This window comes from Anopheles aquasalis, chromosome 2 (assembly GCF_943734665.1).
Source record: "Anopheles aquasalis chromosome 2, idAnoAquaMG_Q_19, whole genome shotgun sequence".
Lineage (NCBI taxonomy): Eukaryota > Metazoa > Arthropoda > Insecta > Diptera > Culicidae > Anopheles > Anopheles aquasalis.
In genome coordinates this window covers 17628590-17644608 of record NC_064877.1, presented here as the reverse complement: position 1 = coordinate 17644608, position 16019 = coordinate 17628590, and the positions used below count along the sequence as shown (strand labels likewise).

General features: G+C 50.0%; 1 protein-coding gene across 4 annotated transcripts in view; it reads right to left on the bottom strand.

Moving 5' to 3' along the window:
* LOC126569475 (uncharacterized) overlaps positions 1-13656 on the bottom strand; it is a 42403-nt gene extending 28747 nt beyond the window's left edge. Inside the window, exons 1-2 of one of the 4 annotated variants that reach the window (XM_050226575.1) lie at positions 13610-13656; positions 10189-10580 (exon numbers count right to left, since the gene is read on the bottom strand). The gene's annotated coding sequence lies outside the window, so the exon portion shown is untranslated. Of the gene's footprint in view, positions 1-10188; positions 10581-13377; positions 13462-13524 lie in introns of those variants that run through there. The other 3 variants (XM_050226576.1, XM_050226574.1, XM_050226577.1) reach the window with 3 other exon arrangements.
* Positions 13657-16019: the final 2363 nt, after the last annotated feature.

Here is a 16019-nt window from a genome sequence, read left to right as displayed (position 1 = left end):
TAAGTTTCATCCACTTAGTGTGTTCCCACGCTTCGTCTGGATCTGCGTTTGATGTGCATTAGCCATCCTGCCAGGGAGCGTGGTAACACCGTCACCAAGTATCACCTAAATACCGTGGAGACGAAGCAACATTACACCTTGGCGCCATGAGATGAGGTGCGTTGTTGATAAATCATTTCACAGCAACCGGCGGATAACTCTTCCAGACAGCCATCGGCCAGGATCCAGCTACAGGTCACGGATGATGCTTTGTCCGTGCAAGTGTTGCTCCGGGTCCGGGAGGTCAACTGTGCGATTAAGGTGAAAAGTGAGTGAACGTCGCATGTAAAGTGGATACAAAGAGTGTGAAAGACAGACAGACAGAGAGAGAGAGAGAGAGAGAGAGAGAGAGAGAGAGAGAGAGAGAGAAAAGAAAAGGATTTCCTGGCGTATCCTTCCACAGCGTATCTCAGACCAACTGAAGGTACAAGATATCCGCTCTGCCACGTCGTTGACTCCATCATGACGTGTATGCGTGTATGTGTATTGGGTAAGCCAAGTCCTACACATCACAAGCGACAGCACAGCAACCCCAATGTCACACACGCCGTTCAGACCGTTGCCTGGTAGCGGCCGCTCTAAATTATAGCCCTCCAACACTTTCGTAAGGTAAACATAGGGTTTTATCTAATTTTCCCATATTTACATGCAGACGAGCTGATTTACCGTGGGCCTCCCTCCGGATGCGGTGCTATATGCTTGAAAGCAATTGACCTTCCCCCATGACCTCCAAGGACGTCCTGGGAACTGAACTGAACTGAATGTTTGATGAACAGAACCATAAGCGCATTGGATTGGAGGAAATTCATTTCCATTTACTCCACAAAAGCCGCTATACTAACCGGCATTTTCTGTGTTCAATTTAATGGAATGGCTTTCAGAAACTCTTGGAAAGGATCGCTTGTCTGTGTAGGGGTTTATCCTCACGTCCATCACTGTAGCCAGTGTGGATGCGTTCTGCTCAAGGGACAATATGCAATCCGACACTCTGTCAACTCGACTGTCGTATTCATCTTGCTTTGCATTAAATTCTGGAGTGGACCACACCACACCCTCCGTGCTTTTCCGGGGTCTTCAGCTCTAAGGAGCAGCCAGCCACTACTTGAGCTGACTGGTTTACGATTTTCTTTCATCTCGCACCACCATCGTCCGGCTGCTGGGTCGAGTGCTTTTCTACCCACTCGGATGCGTCCCTTTTGAAAAGCGATGCTTCTGCTCCGGAGTGTTCTTCGAGTGATAAATGAAAGAGAAATGAAATCTAGGAGTATATCCGGTTGAAGGGGCGCCAAGGGTAACAGGTAAAGCCGTAACAGTGTCGTAAACGCACACAATCCGGTTTATCCCTTTTGCCGTTCTGCAAAATTGTCAATTTGTTTTTCCTTTATGAGATGGAAGTGTTCCGGCAATTTGAAGCGATTTATTTCTGAATTTAGTCGATGTAAGGAGCTTTCGATTTAGAGGAGAAATCTTCAAATTGCTCTCCTACAACGCTAGTGGTTCAATCTATTTTCGAAATCGTTCCAAGAATTCACATGTGAACCTGCTTACCTAATGGTGCTGGAATAAGGAACGTTCGCTCGTTTGCATCAAGAACGACGACACGTGGCAGAGCTTTCCACTTAAACTCTTGGAGACGATTCAAATGCATCCAACGAATCGAAATCGGTCCCCGGGAATCCATCTTCAAACGCAAACCAGCTTTCCGGGTAAAGCTTCTCCGTACGAATTAAGAGTCGGAATGCTTCTAAAACCAATTATGACCGGAAAATTGAGTAAAACCAACGACGTCGACGACGCCGACGATGACGAGCACGGTCCTTGCGACACAAGATCCTTGTTAAGTGCTCGGCAGACCGTCGCCAACGTTACCGGCGTGGTAGCAGGCGATGCTTAGGTGCTTGCCACGATGCTTTCTCGGTTTCCCAGCCATGGCCGAGCACCAATGCCGCCCGTCAATGAGCCCGGCTCTGATTTATGTCTTTACGACCCCTGGTGCGGCCTCTAATTTGATTCTGCCATTATCGCCACTTTATGCGATTGCCCCGACCAGAACCGTCGGGCAGAAGCTGAAGCTGGAGCAAACCAAAACGCGAGGCGTGCACATACGCGAGCCGCACACGAAAAATGGCCGCCATGGGGACTGTGGTGATAAATTACGAAATAAAAATCAAAAAGCATGAATTATGGAAGTTTTCAAATCATTTCCATCATCATTTGCCGGCGAATCGACTCTCGTCCCTACCGGCCACGAGTTTGCCAGCCAGCGCACCATCGGTAACATCGTCGTGTTCATGAATTTTCATAAACTTTTCGGTGAAAACACACAACCATCCATCCTTTTGCTTCTGTTTGCACAGGAAAAGGTTACAGAGGGGACAGAGGGGGAACGAAATCCGTGACCGCAGCTATCGGATGATAAATAAACATTACCAAACAGTACACGCGTGAAGGCCATCGACGACTTGCAGCGACCGGGAATATCGACGACGGAGGGGTTTTGTAATACAAAACACATTTTTCGTTCGAAAAATAAATCATGACGCAATACACATGCAATGGCGTACCGTTGTTGTCTGTGTGCCTCGGGGAACGATATAAAGTTGCACGTGGAGAGAAAGCGCCGACCGCGCGTTATCCTTCTCCTCTGTGTCCTGTGCGAGCATCCTCATCGTACATGCAAATTGAGTAAATTTACATTTTTACTGTGTCTGTGTGCGGTACCAGTGTTGCAGAAAATGCATTACTGTGTTTCTGTGCGCACGGACCCGATTTCGGATGCAATCCCCGCGCGCGCGTCCGCGGTCAGCGTACAAGAAACAATGCAACCACGCCAATGGCCTTTACAAGCTTGCGGCAACGCAATATACGCGATGCGGTTAAATGCCGCTACTACGATATGGTTGGTACCAACAAGAAGCACTTGGTGCACTCGTTTTCGTGTGGTCCTACTCCACGGAAAACTCATTCCGTTTGGCAGCGAATTTCCTCGAACAAAAAGGCTCACAACAAATGTGTTGTGGCGATTTTCGTTTTTTTTGTCGCCATAATTGCTATTTGTTTCGAGGGAAAACTCTACAAAAGATTGCGTCCAACAAAGCTGTAGCAATCGGTTGGTAGTATCGCTAACAGGCACGTAGACTACAGATAAATTACTGGCTGATAACGTTTTGTATTATGAAAATCCCAGCGCTTCTCATAAACTTTGATATCGAGCCGATAGCCTTTTTTCTCGGACTGAATAGGATCATCATTGGATAACGAAGTCGACTAAAACCGTGAAAGCTTTCATCAACAGCTCCACGTAGCCCGACATGGCATTCTGGTCCAGAACGATTCACTCTCCAGCTTGAGGGAACTGTCCTTTCGGAGGAGAGGAATCGTTTGGAACCACAAATTCCAGCACGTACCGTGTACCGTACCATGATTACATCGATGATTATCCTGCGAGAATGCTGTCAACCTCTCCGTCATAGTGACCGTGGCACTATCATCACCTCCGGGAGAAAACATAACCTCACAAATGTGAACGACGACTTCGCTGCGAACACTATAGCCAGATCCACCCAGATCGTATGAGGGAAGGGAGCTTATCTGCTGTCTGCCATCCTGTGCGTAGAATAACGTTTTTGTAAAGTTATTCCGGTTCACAATCGATTACCGGAGTCACCGGAGCTTCGGGGATCTTGCCTTCGTGGAACAAATAGGAACACCCCAAGAGGGAGAGAGAGAGAGAGAGAGAGAGAGAAAGAGAGAGAGAGAGAAAAGGCGAGAGTGAGAGCTACCCGATCTCCCTGTGGTGGTAAATGGTGGCAATGGGTTGGACCATGAATAATTCATAGCGAGGCCCAGGACACTCCCTAAAGGACTTCATCGTGTCTTCGAGTAAACCCCTTCCTCCTGGTCGGTCGATGCCACTTGGGATCTGATTATCAACTCCGGGGGCGGCCGGCGATGGTTCTGCAGATCTGCAGCATCGAAAGCGATGACCGACCAGTGTTCCGTGACCAGCGAGCACCCTTGAGGGGGGAGACGCTATATCCCCGTCTTTAAGCTTGCAAATGATGAAACTTTGCTCGCAGGCTTACGGATCCCGGTCGCTGGCCGTGCTCGTTATCACCAGACGGTGACGTTCGTCGTTCCGTTTTGTTGAAAGGAAAAAGCAAAAGGGATCCTAAGGTCGTACATAGTAGTTTGCACTCTTGTTTGTAAGAAATCAAACTACGCAACACCCAAGATCCACTGGCCACAGGACGCCGGCAGGAATCGCCTGAATACAGTTCATTAGGTTGGAAGGCGGAGGCTTTTCACATAAATTGCATGTCGTCTGCTCGTTACTGGCGGGAGGGTGGGAGGACAGTTTGAATGTATGTCGTCACCTATTCATGGCGCCTACCGAATGACACCAAACCCCAATGTCAGAGCTCTATTTAATTACGGCTTTCACTAACACGCATCAACTCGCTCTCCGAGATGAACTGTCGTCGTCGTCGTCCCTATGGTCGTCGACGTCCAATCTTTCCTTTCTTAATTAATTCTCATCCAAACAGGCAATTCCGACCGCTCCGGGTTGACATCCATTCGGTCCGCAGTGATAGGATTCAAGGCGGACGGAGCTGGTGGTGGTTTAGGCGATCTAAATTGCAGATTTTTTGTCCCCTCTCGATACTCGGGAGCCAGGAGTCAGTGGGTGGCTCCCGATCGGTTACATTGTCGGTCGGTCTGGTGCTCTGTGTCACCCCATTGGTGTCCCCACACCAACACTACCGTCATTCGCTTCCATTGAAACTGCTTTTATGAAACATAAAACTTTATCAATCCCTTCCCCATTCTTCGTCTCTTCTCGGTGTTCTCTGTTACTGCTGCTGCTGCTTGTTTCAACATGGACAGCAGATCGGGAGGGCTGTCGCCTGTCCACCGCATACATTCAGCTCCATGGGAATTATTATTTGTGCTTGGTGCCCCTCAACGGACTATAACCATTGTGTGCTGAATGTCGAGTTCAGGAATTTGTCCGCACCAAACCAACCACTGGCCACAAACCACCTGTGTAGCTAGTGGTGCCAGGATAAAATCAATATTTGAGTCAACCGCTGCTGTTGCTGGTGCTGCTCCTGTTGTAACGAATCTAAACACGTCACGTCCGCAGATTAAAGGACATCATAATGATCTGCACGTTAAAGTGCTTGCGATAAAGTGCTGTCCGATGCAGAGTGGACAGGTCTCGTGGACCCAGTATGTACAGACCTCTGCAGTAGACAGCTTACAATGCAACAAACCGTACCATATTGAGCCAACGTGGTGTGCTGCAGCTTCCTGTCCTGCAACAGGAAACCTCATTCTCTGCACCGGACATGTGTTTCCGCTCTGCGAAGCTCCGGTGCATGCAATGAACTTTACGTTCGGAATGCAGGAATGAGATCGTTCGAAGCGTTCGGAAAAAAGGGCACCGATACAAGTTGGAGTTGTCTAGGGTGTGCCATCAGATACGTGCCTTCTCGTGCACTCTTTCCATTTCGTTTCGCCTACTGGTCGTCATCGTTGCCTCTGCTCCACATCGCTATCGGAAGAGGAACAATAAAAATATTTTCCCAGACTGGGAATGGTAAGGGTGGAACCGGATGAACCGGAGCACGAGAAGCCGGCCCAGGAGCACTTCGCTGATGAACTCATTATTGGGAAACTTTTGCCGCATCCTTGGCATACTCTAAGCCATCGCAATTTGGGAGCCATGTAATCGATCTAGCTTAGCGGTACTGCTACCCTTTGGAGACTCCCGGCCGGTAGAATTCAACGAATACAATCTTAAAATGTACTGCTTCTCGCTCACCCTTTTATTGTGGACCAAAATAACTCAACATTCCACTTGAAATCCGCGTCCAATCGCGTGGTTTGTTGGATCCAAAATGGACTTGTTTCTCCGGTTTTGCGGCTAAGTGCACTCCGACAGACCTCTCAGAAGTGGTGTCTCTGCTCAGCTTTAAACAAGAACGTGGATCGTGGACCGACACCGTATACAGCCATCGTGCTAGCGGTTAGAATCGCTTCATCACTCGTCACATGGCCGGACGGCGCTGCTATATGGGAGCCACAGGAGTACGTGCGCCGCATCCCAGAGGCGGTCCACCACGGTTCACCATTACGTCCGGATGATGGGGGATCAGCGATTCTTCCAGCCGATCCAGAACGGACGTAAAAAGACGCTACCGACGATGTAAGATGCAATTTTGAGCATCATCAATTCAAGAAGGAAACCACGATTCATGGTCCGCACCTCGTATATGGTCCGATATGAGCCAGCAGTTTCTTGTCTTGTCGGCAACGTCGCCGACGACGGCGATGACGACAAACACGTTCCGTACGATTGCACCCCGGGCTAGGTAACGTGGCCCTGCCGTGGACCCTGGCCTGGCCTGGCGGTGCAGATAAGCCCTCGAAGCATCGAACAGTCTCTCCATTTGCTCTCCCCACGATTCACATTCTATCATCCTCATAAAAATCCGGCCCGCTCTTTTGTGACACATGATTTCCGGATTCTCCTCCATTTGTGTGTTCCCTGCTCTCCCCCTTTTCTCTACTTGACTCCATCTTTTCGTCTCCTTTCGTGCTCCATAAACTCCATCATCTGCCGGGCGGATTCTTTTCGGAGCCATTCTACCAACGCTCGTGTTAGTGTGGTGCGTGGCGTCAACCAAAGGGCCTTCCCGCTCCAATGGTCCTGTCACAAACGGAAAGCTCCAGTTACACGAAACGTTATTGCGTTACGTGCCTCGTGGGGTCGAAACGAAAAGCATTCGAGCCCTTCGGGAAGCGTTGAGGGGGATATAACACTATAGGGGTGTGTATATGTGAATGTATTGTGCATTCAACGACATACGAGAAAATTGATAACCCAGCCAAGCCACCGTTTGGTTGGTGTCCTGGGGCTGCTGGAGTGTCTGCGGTGCGCTGCGTACAATTTTGTGTTTTTCCTGAAGAAACGAGAGGGCCAGACGGGGGCTTCCCTCTGTTAAGAATCTATTTAACGAGCCATAGACGAGTGTGAGTGCGAGTCCGGATTTCATTCTGCTTCAGGTCGGTCTTGGTCGATTGTTTGGCCGCTTTTGGACTTCACGAGTGGATCAGGGAATTGCGGTGAAGCTGCGAACGCGTTGAGTGATTTCAATAATTACAAATCATCCTGCAGTGAAAGCGTTGTCGGCTTCTCTCTTCTTTCACTTCCAGTGCCAGGTCAACGTTTCGCATATTTTCCCTCCCAGAAGAAAAAGCCTTTTTTCCTTTTTGGGAGATATTCCTCCAGAATCTGATTTGCGCCTCTGGTCAACATCCGAAACAGTGCCTTTGGTGCGCCATTCTAGCGCAACATAATTCTTCCTCGCTCGCATTCTAATCGAATAGAATTACAATGAGCCCGTCCGAGGGTACGACTCGCAGTCCTTGGCTCGTTATTTATGCTTCATTAGACCTTGGCAGGCGTGTGGCGCCCAAATGGCGCGCTCCAAAAGCACCTTCTTCTGCTGTATCGCAACGCTTCGAAGCGGAAAGCGAAAAAGGTCCTCTGTACCCCACACCCGAAACAAGACGACGACGACGACGACGGCAGCCAGGACCTTCCTCATCAATATGCGTAGACTCCTAATTGGCACGCGGGGCCGCCTTACACAAAAGCGTAGCGGACGGCCAACCGGAGCGATACGAGCTGTAAAGGACCTTCAGCAATCGTTACGAGCTGCTCGGGATGGAGCAGCAGTAGTTCCCTTTTTCGGCCTTTTGTGTCCGAACCGTGGTGTGCCGTGGAGTGGGGGTAACTTTTCCGGTGACACTCGGCTCGCTCGGTATGTGTCACCCTGTGGTGCGCGCGTTCGACCGCGGGTGGTCCAAGCAGGCCACTTTTAATTTCGTGAATTTCATAAATTTAAACGCCAGATACAGGCCAACGATGGGCCACGGTATATTGGCACGGCAAAAGTCTTGGCCAAAGTTTTCCCGAAGCCAATGCCCCGTGCCGCTGTCGCTGTTGGTTTCCTTTTCCTCCTTCTCTCTCCCTCTTTCGTTCCGCTCAGTTCTGGGTTCTTTTATTTTTCGCTTTAATCAGAAAATAGGTCCCTATTGACCTTATGGCCCTTTCCGCTTGGCCTTCTTCTGGCCATAAAGTGCCGTTTCAAAAAGGAGCCCAAGACCAGGATGGCCAAAAGTTGTTCGGGGCGCACGCCGTGACACCACCAAGAACGGAACGGAAGTAACAAGCAACAAAAGCCATTCCACTCTTTTTTTCAGGAACCCCTCTCTAAATGGCTGCGGCAGTCATCGATGGACCACTTGAAGGACAGCAAGCCTTGGCCGTGGCTCGTGTTCCTGCGCTACTCTCTCTCTCTAGTGGCTCCCTGGAGTGAGTCGTCGGCTGGAATGCCCGGGCTGCTTGAAATTGCTGCAGGTTTTACGTCGAGGCGCATCGCACCGGAACAAAGCCAGAGCGTGAAGTTCTAGTGGAACCGAGGAACGGTGCCTTGTACCCTTGTCTGTGTGCGGCCATCAAATTGGTCCCAGGATGGTTACTGAGACGATAGCAGCATCCGACTCTCCGATAACACGCATCTGCGTCCCCACACCCTGGCAGAGGACTCCTATTTCTTCTGCTCCAAGAATCCCCCCGCCCCTTTCTCGATGGAATGTGATAAGCACGCCAAGTGCGTCCGGACGCACGATCCGACGAGCCTCTCTAGCTCTTTCTCTCGTTTGCGTTCCGGATTTGTTTGCCTTTTTCCACCGAGACGCTTCTCGAGGACGCTTCTCGAGCTCGACTTCTTCATGACCTCTGCCAAGCTCAAACTGATTCTTGACGGAGCGCGGTCTCGCTGCGTGTGCCTGTGTGTCTGGTGAGCATGGCATCAAAGTGGAAAATGCGGCACCGCACGACGCGCCTATCGCTGGCTGTGCACATCTTGGGAGATGTTTTTCGGGAGATTGTTGTCGGCCTGGCGTGCCTGGCGCGTGTTCCCTTTGCGCGCCATTGTTTTTCGTGCCCAAAAGGTGAAGCTGAAGCTTTCCTTTCTCACTTCCAGTTCGCTCAGTGCAGGAAGGCAGATTGATTCTTATGATTCCGGGTGCTGCTTTTCGCATGAAATGCTCGCTGGCATCTTGGTTCTTGGCTCCGTTCCTTGCGCTGGCTTCTGTTCGCTGGCACAAAACAAAATCTTCTCAGTTTCTTTACAAATAATAACATCCCTGCCCAGAAAACAACCGAGAGCAAGGGTGTGTGATGATGGTGGTTTGTACCGGGCAATCAAGTGAATCTTTCCCTCGCTCTCGGTTCTACCCTTGCCCCGGGGGCATCCTCCGATAATCGAATTTTCGGTACACAGAAAGGCAAAACCTCAATCCGATTTTTTTCAGATCGACCGTTACAATCACTTTCGCAGCCGGTGAACCGGAGCGACCTGAAGGATACACCAAAGGGAAGACCCTTACATTTGGGACCAAGAAGACTAACGAATTGTTCCACGTGGAAATGTTATCAGGCGGATCGTCATGCTCGTGATGCCTGCCAGCATCACATCATCTTCGTTGTCATCGACATCGCCATCGTGCGTCGAATTTCGTTTCGCAAAACAATAAATGTCAGCCGCATACCGAGCAGCTGACATAAATCGGTACAACGTTACCAGCGAGAAGTAATCGCCCAACCAAGCAAAGGGCAGGTCGGCAGCTGGATAATTGAAATTGATTTTGCCAAATATTTATGCTACATGACAACAGGGATCTGGTATCGACAGCATCGAATCGAGAAGTACAATTCGATGTTCATTTTGTATTAAATTGATTAGGATTTGCTCAATCGATAATCAATCTCATGCGCAACGAGACGGAATAATGATGTGCGTGCGTGGAAAAATGGAAATAGATAGAGAAAGAACGGAAAATTCCCTTTGATGGCGTTCGTTGAATAATTGAAATGTGAACAGGAACTCCTCGCTGGCGTGGCGCAAACCAAGTACCACACCACAAACAATGCACTCCCTGGTGATCAATTCCTCCTGGGGCCCCTTGCGGCTCGAAGCTCAAATAGAAAGTAACCTCGTTTGGTCGCGATAAACGATAACCAGGTCGTGACGTTCAGGTGCGTCCGCTGAGCTAAGTACCTTTCCGACTTACCTTTCGAGCACCTCCGATGACCTCAGCCGACGGGATTTTACTTCAGTGACGGGCTTGTCGGGCTTGTATTTGATTGGACGAATCGCCTGCTAGTTGGCGTCTGTATCCGATGCTACTACTTCTTTTAGGGAACGAAGTTCCGGCTCTCACTTCACTTCACTTTGGAGTGTACAGCTTCCGCGTGGTTCCGTTTCTGCGACACCGCACTTCCTCTAATTTTTCAGCCGGGGCCACCAACTGGCCACCGATCACATCAACAGGAACAGACACACGAGTACTAGGTGTAACCGGGAGCTTGACCAAACACTTCACTTCACTTCCTACTGCTTCTCGCACTTCTCGCGTGCGCCAATTCACAACTTTCTTTATCTTCCGCACGACTCTTCACGCTTCTGCATCATCACCAACAGGAACAGAGAGAAAGGGAGAGAGCGAGAGAGAGAGAGGAAAAGATCAGAAAAAAATAATCGGAGAAACTCTCTCCTCAAGCAGGCACAACGATAGCATCCCTTAGTGGCGTGAGTTCCGCGTGTCCCAGTTTGGATCCTCCGCCGAAAAATCCTGTTCGCACTCCCTTTCATCTCCCTGTCCTTTCCCCTCGCTTGGTTCCCCCTTTTGAAGCATCTTACTTCCGGTTTGCAGAGGCCTAACAGTCCAAAGTCCCCATTCGAAGTCTCCACCGCTATATATTCATAATCAATTCATCGATTTTTACTGATCGTTACTGACGTTTCCGATGACGATGGCTGCCAATCGGCTGCGTCATGATACGCCACCACCATCGGAGGTGCATCAAACGTTCTTTAACAAAAGAAAAATGAAACCAGATACCGTTCAGATCCGAACATCCCCTTTCTCTTTCTTCTAGCATCAGCATCAACATCAGCATCAGCATGGGCAGCATAAGAGCTAAGACGGTGCCCCCGGTCGGGCTTTTCGTCGTCGTTTTCGGTTTCATTTTGTGCCGCAAACGAAACGACGGCGCCAGCCGTCATCATTTTGTGGCTGCCTTCCCGCGCCCCCCCTTCCGTTCGGTTTCGGTTTTCGGCCACCGCACCGCTTTCTTCCTACGACCTTCCTCTGCGCTCGGCTGTAAAGATGATGCTGCTGGGGCTCTGGTTTTGCGCATTTATGGCGCTCCTTCCCACCGCAGCCCAGCTTCCTCCCTGGATTGGTTTTTGTTTTTAAATTTGGATTTTCCTTTTACATTTTCCGCGCACTCTGATCAATATTCAATGTGCCTGAAGGTGGGGAACGGTGGATCCTAACGAACAAATCGGGGTGATGGTGAAGAGAAGAGCGTGATGCTGATGCCTGATAATGATGACGGACGGACGGACGGCTGATGACGTCTTGGCATGGCATGGCAGTACGGTGGTGGTGGTGGTGCTGCTGCTGCTGCTGCTGTTCGTGTCCTGGCGCACCTACCTCGAACGAGGCCAACCAACGCTTGGCCGCAACCATTCACTTTTCCTCTCGGTGGCCGCACCCTTTAGGAAGGGGCAGCTCACTCGCTCGCTCGCTCGCTCGCCGTGTAATAATGATGATTGCTTTGCTGATTAAGCAAAAAAAATAGCAGCCATCAGCCAGCATCACCATCAGCATGATCAGCACCCGGCAATTTCTCGCGCATCTCTTCGCGAAGGAGAGTGAAGAAAATTATAAAGTGTGAGGCAAATCGATCGAAAACCGTAAACCGCCGTGTTGGTTGGTTGTTGGTGTAAGATGGAGAAAAGAGAAGGAAAAAATGGGGAGAAAAGTGGACGTCGTCATCGCATCACGGGATCAAATCAAGCGTAAAAGAAAGTGAAAGAGGTGGATAATAAAGTGGCTAGCGCATCTGGTAGCCCGCTGTGGCTTGGAAAAGTGCATCCTAGCACTTCATTTTTCTCTCTCTCTCTCACTCCCTCTCTCTGTGGATGCTGCCTGTGGCGCATGGAACATTAGCAATTGACTAATTGAACCTTCCTTTGGTGTTGTTTTTGGATCGTAACGTTCAAACAATTTCAAATGGAGTTTCGCTTTTTTTTGGCAGCGAGTAACAATCGTTCCAGAGTCATTAACACATCAAGCACGATGCAACACTCTTTACAGTGACGTGAACATGCACTCACTGAAAAGCACGCCAGTGAACTGCCCTCGGGACCACAAAAACCACGAACTGACCACTGGAGCAACGGCATCGACAAAGAGGACGCCCAGACCAGAGGCTCTGCTCTCTTCGAACAAAATGCCAACAGGCTCGGTATGCAACTTGCTGGCATGCTACAACCATGCAGTTTGCAAGCTTTCAGGAGCATCAGACAGCATGTGGTGATGCTAGCCGGTGGTTAGGCCGGTTAGACAACCAACTCCACCCAAGAGCATCACGTAGCGCATAACCGGACGTTGCCGGAAACTGCAATCAAAGTGCAGCTTGCCATTACCACTACATTCTCAGTCCCGGCTCATGGGTGTGGTGCATCCTTCTTTGGGGCTCCGAAAATCCTTTTTTTCGACGGCGAAAAACTCTGCAACAACCTAACCGAAACCACTTGATGAAGCCATACACTCCACCAGTCTTGTCATAAAGCGGCCACTCCAAAGACCGCCACCGAAAGCACGTGTCCATAGTCCGTCAGTTAACGAGTCACGAATGTACAGTCCATTCAGAAACATGGACCACGGAAGGGAGTGATGGGAAGGTTTTCACCAAACGGACGCACGCAAGCACGCACGCGGATCTCTCACAGAAACAGACCGACAGACAGTTTGCGCCCACGGTGAAGCAACGGGATCGACATCGCCCAGAGGGACGAGGTGCAGGGCAGTCCGGATGGGATGGTATCGGCCAATGCCCGAGGTTTCCCCCTCCTTCCTTTGCGGCCATGTGACGTTCCGACGTTGTTTGATTTCCCCTGCACCGCCTCGGTGCTCCCCCGGTGGTGGTGCTTTCGCAACTTTCTCTCTTGTTGGAAACCTGTTTGGCACCTCCTCCCTTGGGCCACTCGCTGCTCTTCTCCTTTTTCTCTTTCTTTTCCGTCTTTTCTTGGCAGTGCCGATCGCAACCGTGCTTCTTCGCGTCGATCTGCTGCTGTTACTGCTGCTGCTGGCGCCATGCGTCGCCGCCGCGAACGTTCCGATTGCGGATTGCGCATGCAGTAGCAGCAGGACAGACGGACAGTCACACTACTGTAACCACACACATACACGTTCACACAGCGATTTTTTTTATCTCGATTCGTTCCTTGCTCTCGACTAACTGAATCCTGTTTCAATCGCCGAGAGACACAACGCACTCGAAGGTCAAACCGATTTAAAGGCTTCAGGGCTTTCGTTCCTTTCGCCAACACTGACCACAATCCAACTCGCAATTTGCGGTTCACAAACAACATGCAACAACCATTTAAAATGCACTACAAAACACGCCGTTAACAGTTACCAAGCAGAGCAGAGACCGGCACAGTACGCGTCCGACACGAAACGCGGTTTCGAAGCGAATGGCGCTCGAGGAGAGAAGCTTCGGATTCAAACCGCCCCCCGATCGGGCAGCATTCGGCCGGTGGCACGAAGATGCACGAGTCCGCGGTGCTGTGCTCCCCACCAAGGCGGCCGTTTTGCTGGGACCGGATCTACTGGGTTGTCGGGCTGCACCACGTTGACGCCGTCAGACCCAAACCAAAACAAAACGGAACCAGGATCCAGCAGCAGCACGAAGTTCCGGCTCAAGGAAATCGGAATCAATCGGATGGTGGGGGGCAGGGCCGGAAGGGACATTCCTTTTTTCATCCTGCAACGCATGAAATGCGAAACGATTACATTCGGCCGGCATCGGTGGTTCGGCGCTGGCGTTAGCTGTCTCTGCATCATTACTTCCGGTACGGTCCTCCGGCGGTCTTCCATCAGTCGACAGTCTGTAGGCTACGGTCCGATTCCGGTTTCTCACACTGAGCTGAGGGATCCTTTTGTGCTAAATTTGATTTTTCCTTTTGTTTCCTCTGTGTTAGCGTTTGGCGTGCGTGTGGCCAGGGCAAGAGGGCCAGGGGATTGGCCAATGGTTTGTAAGAAAATCGAAAAACGGGCATCGCGTGTACCTCGAGGGTACCGGTAGGCCCTCGGACCGGATGCTGGTGCTGCTTCTCTGGAAATAAATGCTCCGCCATTTTTCCTTCCAGCACACACCGGTCCTGGGCTGGGTCGAAGGGTCGAAGGCCTTGTTCGAAGTGAAATCGTTCGTGACTGTGCATACCTACCGTCGGTATTAGCGGGCGAGCCGAGGTCGAGGACTGTCACCGGAAGATGGTGCGGCTCCATGCTCCGGTCCGGGAATTTGAGGGACGCTGGGATTGTGGATTCGGATGATGGTCTGAAAGGGCAACGCAAATGGGACGCCAAGTCTCCAAAGGTAATCCTCCCCGGGAGCACGAGACAGGTTAAAAAGGCAGATTGCAGGACTTAGAGCTATGATGAATTTGGAGCGGACGACCGTCTGGTGAATGTGGAAAATTGGAAATTTATTTGATTGCCCTTGAGATGAGTCCTCAGCTTGCAGGATGCTGGGAGGCAGTAAAGGCGATTCAGAATTGGGACCAAAAAACCAACGCTCCCTTTGTGGTCCCTTGGGTCAGCATCGGGGAGATGCAGCCCCAGAATGTCCTCTGAACTGTTGTCGTTTCTTCGAGTTAAAACCACTTCAGTTTCTCCAATCTGCAAAGCTCTTAGCCTTGTTAAGGGAACAAGCACTACATAACGACAGCGTCTACTCAGCTCAGACACTACGAGCTGTGCACGAGTAAACAGCGGGTTCAACAACGTTAATAAGATCATTTTCCAATCTCAGGCTCAGCTGCAAACAGCCAAAATCCACTTCTCAAGCCTCTCCTTGGGCGGGGCCCACAGGCTTAGAGCGTTTCATTCGATTATGGGGTTTAGCGGAAACTTTTCTCTAACAAGCCGTACGCCTCGATTCAGTCGTTTCGCGGCTTTCTGTCGAGTTCTTGGCCCATGGGCACCAGTTGTGCTCGGATTCGAGACACCGCAGCACGGAAGGTTTCACCGAAAATCTCAATCCTCCTTGAGGGCGACCGGTGATGGTGAGGGCCGGGTTGCATATACGGCTGTCACCGGCAGCATTGTCTCAACGTGTGACGAGCTGATCCATTCGACTGCTAATGGAAGCATGTTGGGTGCTTAGGGTTTGTGAGGAGTAAATCAGAAAGAAGGGAACTCCTTCAACTAACTTACATTCTCCAATGTCACAGTGCTAGTCTCGTCTCTTCGAAGTGCTACGACAGATTGCACAGGGACAGAAGAGGACGAGAAACAAGTTTGGAACTGCTCGTAAGTGATCGTCAATACTTTGGAGTTGCAGCGCAGTTTTGTTGCTAAACGGATATAATCTCAGTAACTCCGGGGAACGAGATGAGTATATCCTGTTGAAGAAAGCAGAAAGCCGTTATTTATTTGTTTATTCTTGTAAAGTGTCTGTTCAACTAGCTGGATGTAGCGAGAGGATCACTGTAATCTGCTGTGTTTAGTTTCGATCAAAGGAAAAGAACATAATGACAGATGTGCTTAATATATTGAATGAATTTTAGTAATATTTTATTTAATGGGTCTAGTGTTAAATCGGGCTTAAAATGTATTTTCTAGGCTTTTTTACGTTACGTTATTTTTTCTCATACATACCGTATTGCAGTATCATGTTTCTAAAATATCGGGCGTAGTTTGATGAGAATATAAAACATATATTCAATCAATCAATCAATCAAACATGTAGCCATGGCCCTTTTTTACCGCGGCAAAACGTAACTTTTTACAGTGTCCTTCGTAGCTTCGTGCTCGTGCATCTG